This window comes from Pantherophis guttatus, chromosome 15 (assembly GCF_059756535.1).
Source record: "Pantherophis guttatus breed Tessera chromosome 15, ASM5975653v1, whole genome shotgun sequence".
Classification (NCBI taxonomy): domain Eukaryota; kingdom Metazoa; phylum Chordata; class Lepidosauria; order Squamata; family Colubridae; genus Pantherophis; species Pantherophis guttatus.
Genome location: NC_142077.1, coordinates 15304962 through 15311567, shown reverse-complemented (window position 1 = coordinate 15311567; position 6606 = coordinate 15304962).

Below are 6606 nucleotides of genomic sequence, written 5' to 3'. Positions count from 1 at the left end.
CAACTGCTTCTCTTCACCATGGTGACAAGATAGGGCAAAAAACGTAAAATGTGAAGACAGTCGTAAGTTTGAGGACTGGTCAAAAGTGTGAGGACCAGTCAAAAATAAGTTTTTCAGCCCTCTGAGTAGTCCATATGCACAAAAGAATACAGCTATAGAGAGGGATGAAGGAAGGAGAAAAGAGATGGAAGAAGGAAGGAGAGAGAGGGAAGGAAGAGAAGGGAGGAAGGAAGGGAAGGGAAATTAGAGTAGGAGTGAGGGTAAGAGAGGGAGGAAGAGAGGAGGAGAAGGAGAAAGGAAGAGGAAGTAGGGAGGAGAAGAAGAGGGGGGAGAGAAGGGAAGAAGGAAAGAAAAGAGAGAGGTGGTAGGTTTGAGGAGAAAGATTGCTGTACAATAAAAAAGATGAAAGGGAAGAAAGCCAACCCCAAACAAATATAAAGATATTAAGATAAAGAATGAATTGTTAAACTTTAAAGAATAAAAGAGAACAAATATGAATAAATAGCAATAATTAGAAACATACATACAAACATACAATGTATTTTCTTTGAACAGAGTATTTGGCCGGTTCACAAATTTAAACAGTGTTTAGTCATTTCAATTAAATTTACAATTTCTATATTTCCTTTTTGCCATATTTATTCCTCATCTATTTTTTAAAAAAAACTAATATTATCCTTCATCCTCATCTCTAATCTTAATCAAATTCAATTTTCCCTTCTATTCTATATTATACCCCTTCCCATTGTCATCTATTTTTATATCCATCCTCACATTGGTTAATTATGTAATATTACAGTTGTTTAATACAAATTCAACATTTTAATATAAATCAATTAGTTATATAACTATCTTTTTTGTATATTAATCAATATGAACATGAATATTCCAATTATTTCCATGCAATCCAATTTCTTACAAATCAATTAATTATATTTATAATAATAAACCAAATAATTTCCCCCATATATTCCTCCAAACAGCAACTTAACCATTTCTGCTTTCAACACAATATACAATTAATAGTATCTCAATTATTACAATTCCCTAGTTAAATAGAGCATTTTTTCTTTTGTGTTTTAAAATCTTGAACTCTCCTCTTTTGCCCTAAATTTCCCATTGTTTGCACCTACCTTTTTTGGTGAGGAAAAAGAAAAGAAATCTGCCTCTGCCTAATTTTCCAATGTTGCAGCAAACAGCAAAGCAAACAGCCTGCTTTACTTTCAGTTTCGTTTTCAGCTTGATTTGCACAAGGAGAAAAAAAAAATCTGCTCCAGCAATTTAGCTCTTTGCAGCAACAGAGCCCTGCGCAAAACATCTGACAGCAAATCAGCTGAGAGTTGGGAGGCCAATCTAATCAATGGGCTAATTAGCCTATGCTGAAGCTGAAAAGAGTTGTTTTTTCTGGCTGTTTGCTTCCAAGGATAACTGCACAGGCGAAAGGTTGGCGGCCACCCACCTTGCCACTTAGTGCCCCCCCTCCGGCCCCCTTTTGCCTCTTACCGCCCCCCTAAGGCATCCCACCACCCCCCAGGGGGTGGTACCACCCACTTTGGGAACCACTGGTCTAATCATTTGTTTTCTTCTAACACTGATCAGTTGTAGGGCGGCCCTTTGAAGCCCCACAGGGGGTGGGGGGACCCTCAGGAGGGGAAGGGCCAGGCAGGGCCAGGCGAGGGAGGCCAGGAGGCGGGGCCAGGTCGAGGCAATGTCAATAAGTTTGTGTTTTTAAAGCAGGCTATTTGTTTTCCAGTGGTTCCAGAGGAGCAGCCCGTCCTGTGGAAACGGGGACCGACGGAGGTATGTCATATTTATTTCTTTAATTGTTTCTCAACACGTACCCAATGGGACCCAAACCCTGGAAGTCAAAATGGCTCTTTTGGGTGAGGGGGCCTGGATTAACCGGGCTTGAGGGTTTTTCCTGGGCTCAGGCCCAACGTCCTCATGGCCTCCATTGCTTTTCAGCAGACGAATTCATGGGCCGGCAACCTGCCCCCTATCAAGGAAGGTCCTCCCCCTCAGCGGTCCTTTACCACCCGCCCCCCCAAGGTAAGCAATCTAAATCTTCTGGGGCAGGGGTGGGTTCTAATTTTTTTTTATTCCCAGTTCTGTGGGTGTGGCTTATTTTGTGGGTGTGGCTTGATGGGGGGTTAATGTGACTGGGTGGGCATGGCCACCTTTTTTTATTAAACTTTTAAAAGCATTTTTTCTACAACCTTAAGAGGTTGCAGAAAAAAAATGCTTTGAAAAGCCTCTGACGATCAGGCAACTCAGCTGGGATCGCCAGAGGCTTTTAAAGGCATTTTTCCCCCTACAACCTCTTCGGCTGAAGAGCTTGTAGGAAAACTGCTTTTCAAAGCCTCTGACGATATATATATTTCACGGCTGTTATTTTAACTTTTCCAGACTCCTGCAACATCTGGGGGGCGACCGCTGAGGAATCTGAGGGAGAAGAGTGGCACGTAAGTCTACATTTTACCTAAAGAATATAAAATATAACATTTATTTTTTAAATGAATCCTTTGTTGAAACACCTTTGGCTTTTATGAGAGCATCTAGTCTTTTGGCCTTAGAGCCGATCTTGCCATGGAAATCTTTGCCCACTCTTCCTTCAAAAGGGCTCCAAAATTGGAACACTGGGCGCTATCTAACAAAATGAAATTCAAGGGTGAAAAAAGTGAGGTTCTACATTTAGCCAAGAAAAACAAAATGCACAGGGAGAGTATATGGGGCACCTCGCTCAACAGGAGTAACTCTCAGAGGGATCTTGGAGTCCTAGTGGACAACCGTTTAAACAGGAGCCAGGCGTGTGCAGCAGCTGCCAAAAAAGCCAACCCAGTTCCAGGCTGCATCAATCAAGACCACGTGAAGTGTTAATGCCACTTTTTAAGGCCTTGGTAAGGCCACACTTGGAATATGGCATCCAGTTTTGGTTGCCACGATGTAAAGAGGATGTGGAGACTCTAGAAAGAGTGCAGAGAAGAGCAACGAAGACGATGAGGGGACTGGAGGCTAAAACATAGGAAGAACGGTTGCAGGAACTGGGTGTGTCTAGTTGAATGAAAAGAAGGACCGGGGGAGACATGACAGCAGTGTTCTCAGGGGCCGCCACAAACAAGAGGGAGCGAATCTATTCTCCAAAGCTCCCGAGGGCAGGACAAGAAGCAATGGGTGGAAACTCATCAAGGAGAGAAGCAACTTAGAACTAAGGAGAAATTTCCTGACAGTGAGAACCATTAATCAGTGGAACAACTTGTCTCCAGAAGTTGTGGCTGCTCCAACACCGGAAGTTTTTAAGAAGATGTTGGATAACCATTTCTCTGAAGTGGTGGAGGGTTTCCTGCCTGGACAGGGGGGTGGACCAGAAGGCCTCCAAGGTCCCTTCCAACTCTGTTGTTGCTGTTGTTGCTGTTGTTATAATTATAATTATATGAAATTGTCAGACTTGGGAGGGGGTCTTCTGCTGTGCCCAGCTCTCTTCCGGTCCCCTTCTAAATCTCTGGATTAGATTCCGAGCCCGGATCATTCATTTGATCTTCTTGTAGGGAAGCCACTGTTGTGTGGTGTGTCCTGGGGCAATCTCTGTAGGGCGGAAGGCATGCAAACGCCAGTCTGTTCGAGGGAGTAGTTGTTTTATAATCGAACCTTTTTGCTTTCAGCCCTTTGTTCTTTGCAATTGACCTGTTTGTGCATTTCTACAACGTCCTGGGCTTTTCCTAAGCTTTGTTTTTCTTTACTCTGCCTGTTTGGTTGTTCCTATATCTTTGCCTGGGTTCTGGTGTGTTGTAAATGTTCCTTTTCTTCACCTGTCTAAGGTTTGGATGACCTCGGTTTCCCTCCTTTGGATGGTTGCTTTAGAGCCTTTTTCCTATTCTAATGTGCTTAGAGTTCTTATTTGTTTGTTTGTATTTGGTTGCAGTTTGTTATCGATTTGGTTTCTAGTTCAGCTTTTAATGGTAACTGTGTCCCAATAGGGGTTCTTCAGATAATAAGATCTCAGAGCATTTCCCTTCCTACAATGCAATGAAGGGACTTGTTGGGCAATTCCGATGGTGGCTGAGGGCTAATCCTACCTTTGCTCAGAATATCCTGTCTTGAATGGATGACCAAATCTGTATTTGTAAAGGTTGGCCCCTTAGTTTCTACTGAAAGAAAGAGGTACTCGCCTTCTTTCCAAGCAGCCTTTGAGCTCAAAACTCAAAACCCCTTTAAAACCCTTGTTCCAAACGGCCAAGGTCTGCGAAAAATCCATCCACGGACCCAATGGGTCTGTGCCAGGAAGGGAGGCTTACCCGGGCCAGGTCCGTTGATCAGATGAGTTTGAAGTCCCATCTTGGGGAGCCAAACTGATGGAAGAAATATCCCTCTGGTTCAGTTCCAAGCTGGGAGAAAGACACTGGAAACATGGAGGCTGATTGGAAAGATGGTTTATTGATGGACAGGACGACATGGGTTTGAAGTCCTGGGCAGCTGAGCACATGGAGTGGAGAGTCAGGGGTATTGATACCTTCTCTTGGGCCTTGAACTTGAGCTTGCTGTTCCTGTGCAAGAACATGTATTCTATTGGCTGTTGTCAGACTCCCATGGAGCCATGTGCAAATCCGCAGAGTTTGTCTGAGATACGTTTGGTTGAAGCTTGGGCTGATGCAATGGCCTTAGGAGATTTTGCAATGCAGTGAGCTCTGCGGTTAGATAATCCTATTATGTCCTGGAGGGCCATGTCTTAATCCCCAAACCCTGGAGATGAAGGTCTTTTGTCTTGTAGATAGGATGGCCCAGTCTCTCTTCATGGGCACCAAGTATCTCCTGGGGGCAGGGATTTCTATTTCTCTTTTAGGGGAAATATAATACTCTGCCTTTTTAATATTTCATTCTTCTGGGAGGGAGTGGCTTCCCACAATGGTTATAGCATTGTTTCCTGTAAGGAGAGATTTCTGATTGTTGCAGTAGAAATGGCAACACCGAATTTATGCACACACACAAACATAAAGGTATTTTAAAAATATTTTTCAATTGAAGAAAACGTTTGATGATTCTAGTAAAAATAATCAAGGGACTAATTTCTCTCCGGTTCTCGTATTTACAGCAAAACTCCGAAGGAGGAGCTCCCGCACAAATCTCCCCAGCGTCAGACCACCAATGCAGAACTCTGCAGGCAGCTGGAGGAGAGCCACAGGAGGTGAGAAAGGGCCCGGTATTTTTAGGGAGTCTTAATTCTAAGCAGGTTGGATGGTTGGGGTGAAAACCTGAGGGGGCTAATTTTGCTCTTGTCTTCGTCTCTTACAGAATCGAAACTTTGGAACAACAGTTGCAGTTGGAGAAAGACGAGTATAAGAGCCTCCTCTGCAGAGTTCTGCAGCAAGCTGGGGAGAAAAGGGAGCTCCTCACGGAGATTAAAACCCTCCAAGAACACCTGGAGAGGTGAGAAATATTCAGAAGGGAATCCTTCCTTCCTTGCTTCCTTCCATCTGTCCTTCTATCTATCTATCTATCTATCTATCTATCTATCTATCTATCTATCTATCTATCATCAATCATGAGAGGCCTAATTTCTGCTTTTCTTAATTTACAGGAATTCAAAAACATTTGAACAAATGGTGGAGGAAAGACTTAATTTAAAAAAAGAAAATCAAGAATTAAAATTGAAGAACTGGAAGTTGAGCGAGGAGAAGGCGACCATCCTGCGGAATTTCAGGGAGAGGCTGAGGAGGTGAGAAGCAGGTAGACAGCAGCCCTGGCTGAGGGAGGGAGAGGACCAGGATTCCCTGAAGCAGCTTGGTTGAAGCAGGATTCCAGGGTGAAGAACCTGCCCTATAAGGGATGGAGGGAGAGAGGAAAATTAGAACGGGGAGGCCACATTTGACCACTTATGACAAAATCTCCCTTTCTCTTTCTTCCAGAGGCAGAGACTGAAGAGGCTGGAAGATCAGGAAGATCCTCCCCCTCCCCCTCCCCCTTCCTTTCCCTCCTCCCCTCCTCCCTCCTTCCCATCCCCCTCCCCTTCCCCCTCCTCCCCTTCCCCATTCTCCACCCCCTCCTCCCCCTCCCTCTCCTCCCCCTCCCTTTCCCATATATCCCTCTTCCCCTCCTCCTGCCCCTTTTCTCTCTCCCCATCCCCCTCCTCCTCCCCCCCTCCCTCTCCTCCCCTTCCCCTCCTTCCCCTCCCTCACCCCTTCCTCACCATCCTCTGCCTCCCTGAAAACATCCAGCCCTCCCTGGAAAGAGCAGGACAAGGGAATACCATCGTCTCCTCGCTCAACTTCCCTAGATTGTGATTGATTGTGATTGTTTTATTTTTATTTTAGTTATTATCAGTTATTGTTATATTACAGTTATATTTTACAACTATTATGAGTTGTTGTTATATTACAGGTATATTTTACCGTTATTATCATCATTAATACAAATTATTATTGTTATCATCATCATTATTGTCATTGTCGTTATTTCAACAGTCGTGGATATGACCAGGCTTGACAAGTGTGCAGTAGGAGGCCCCGAACCCTGGAACGGCTGTCGTGGTAGGAGAGGTCTGTCCTGACCCTTCCCTGTCCCCACGGTAGATCCCCTCATGTGGACATCTGGATGGAGATGTCCCTGTCAGCC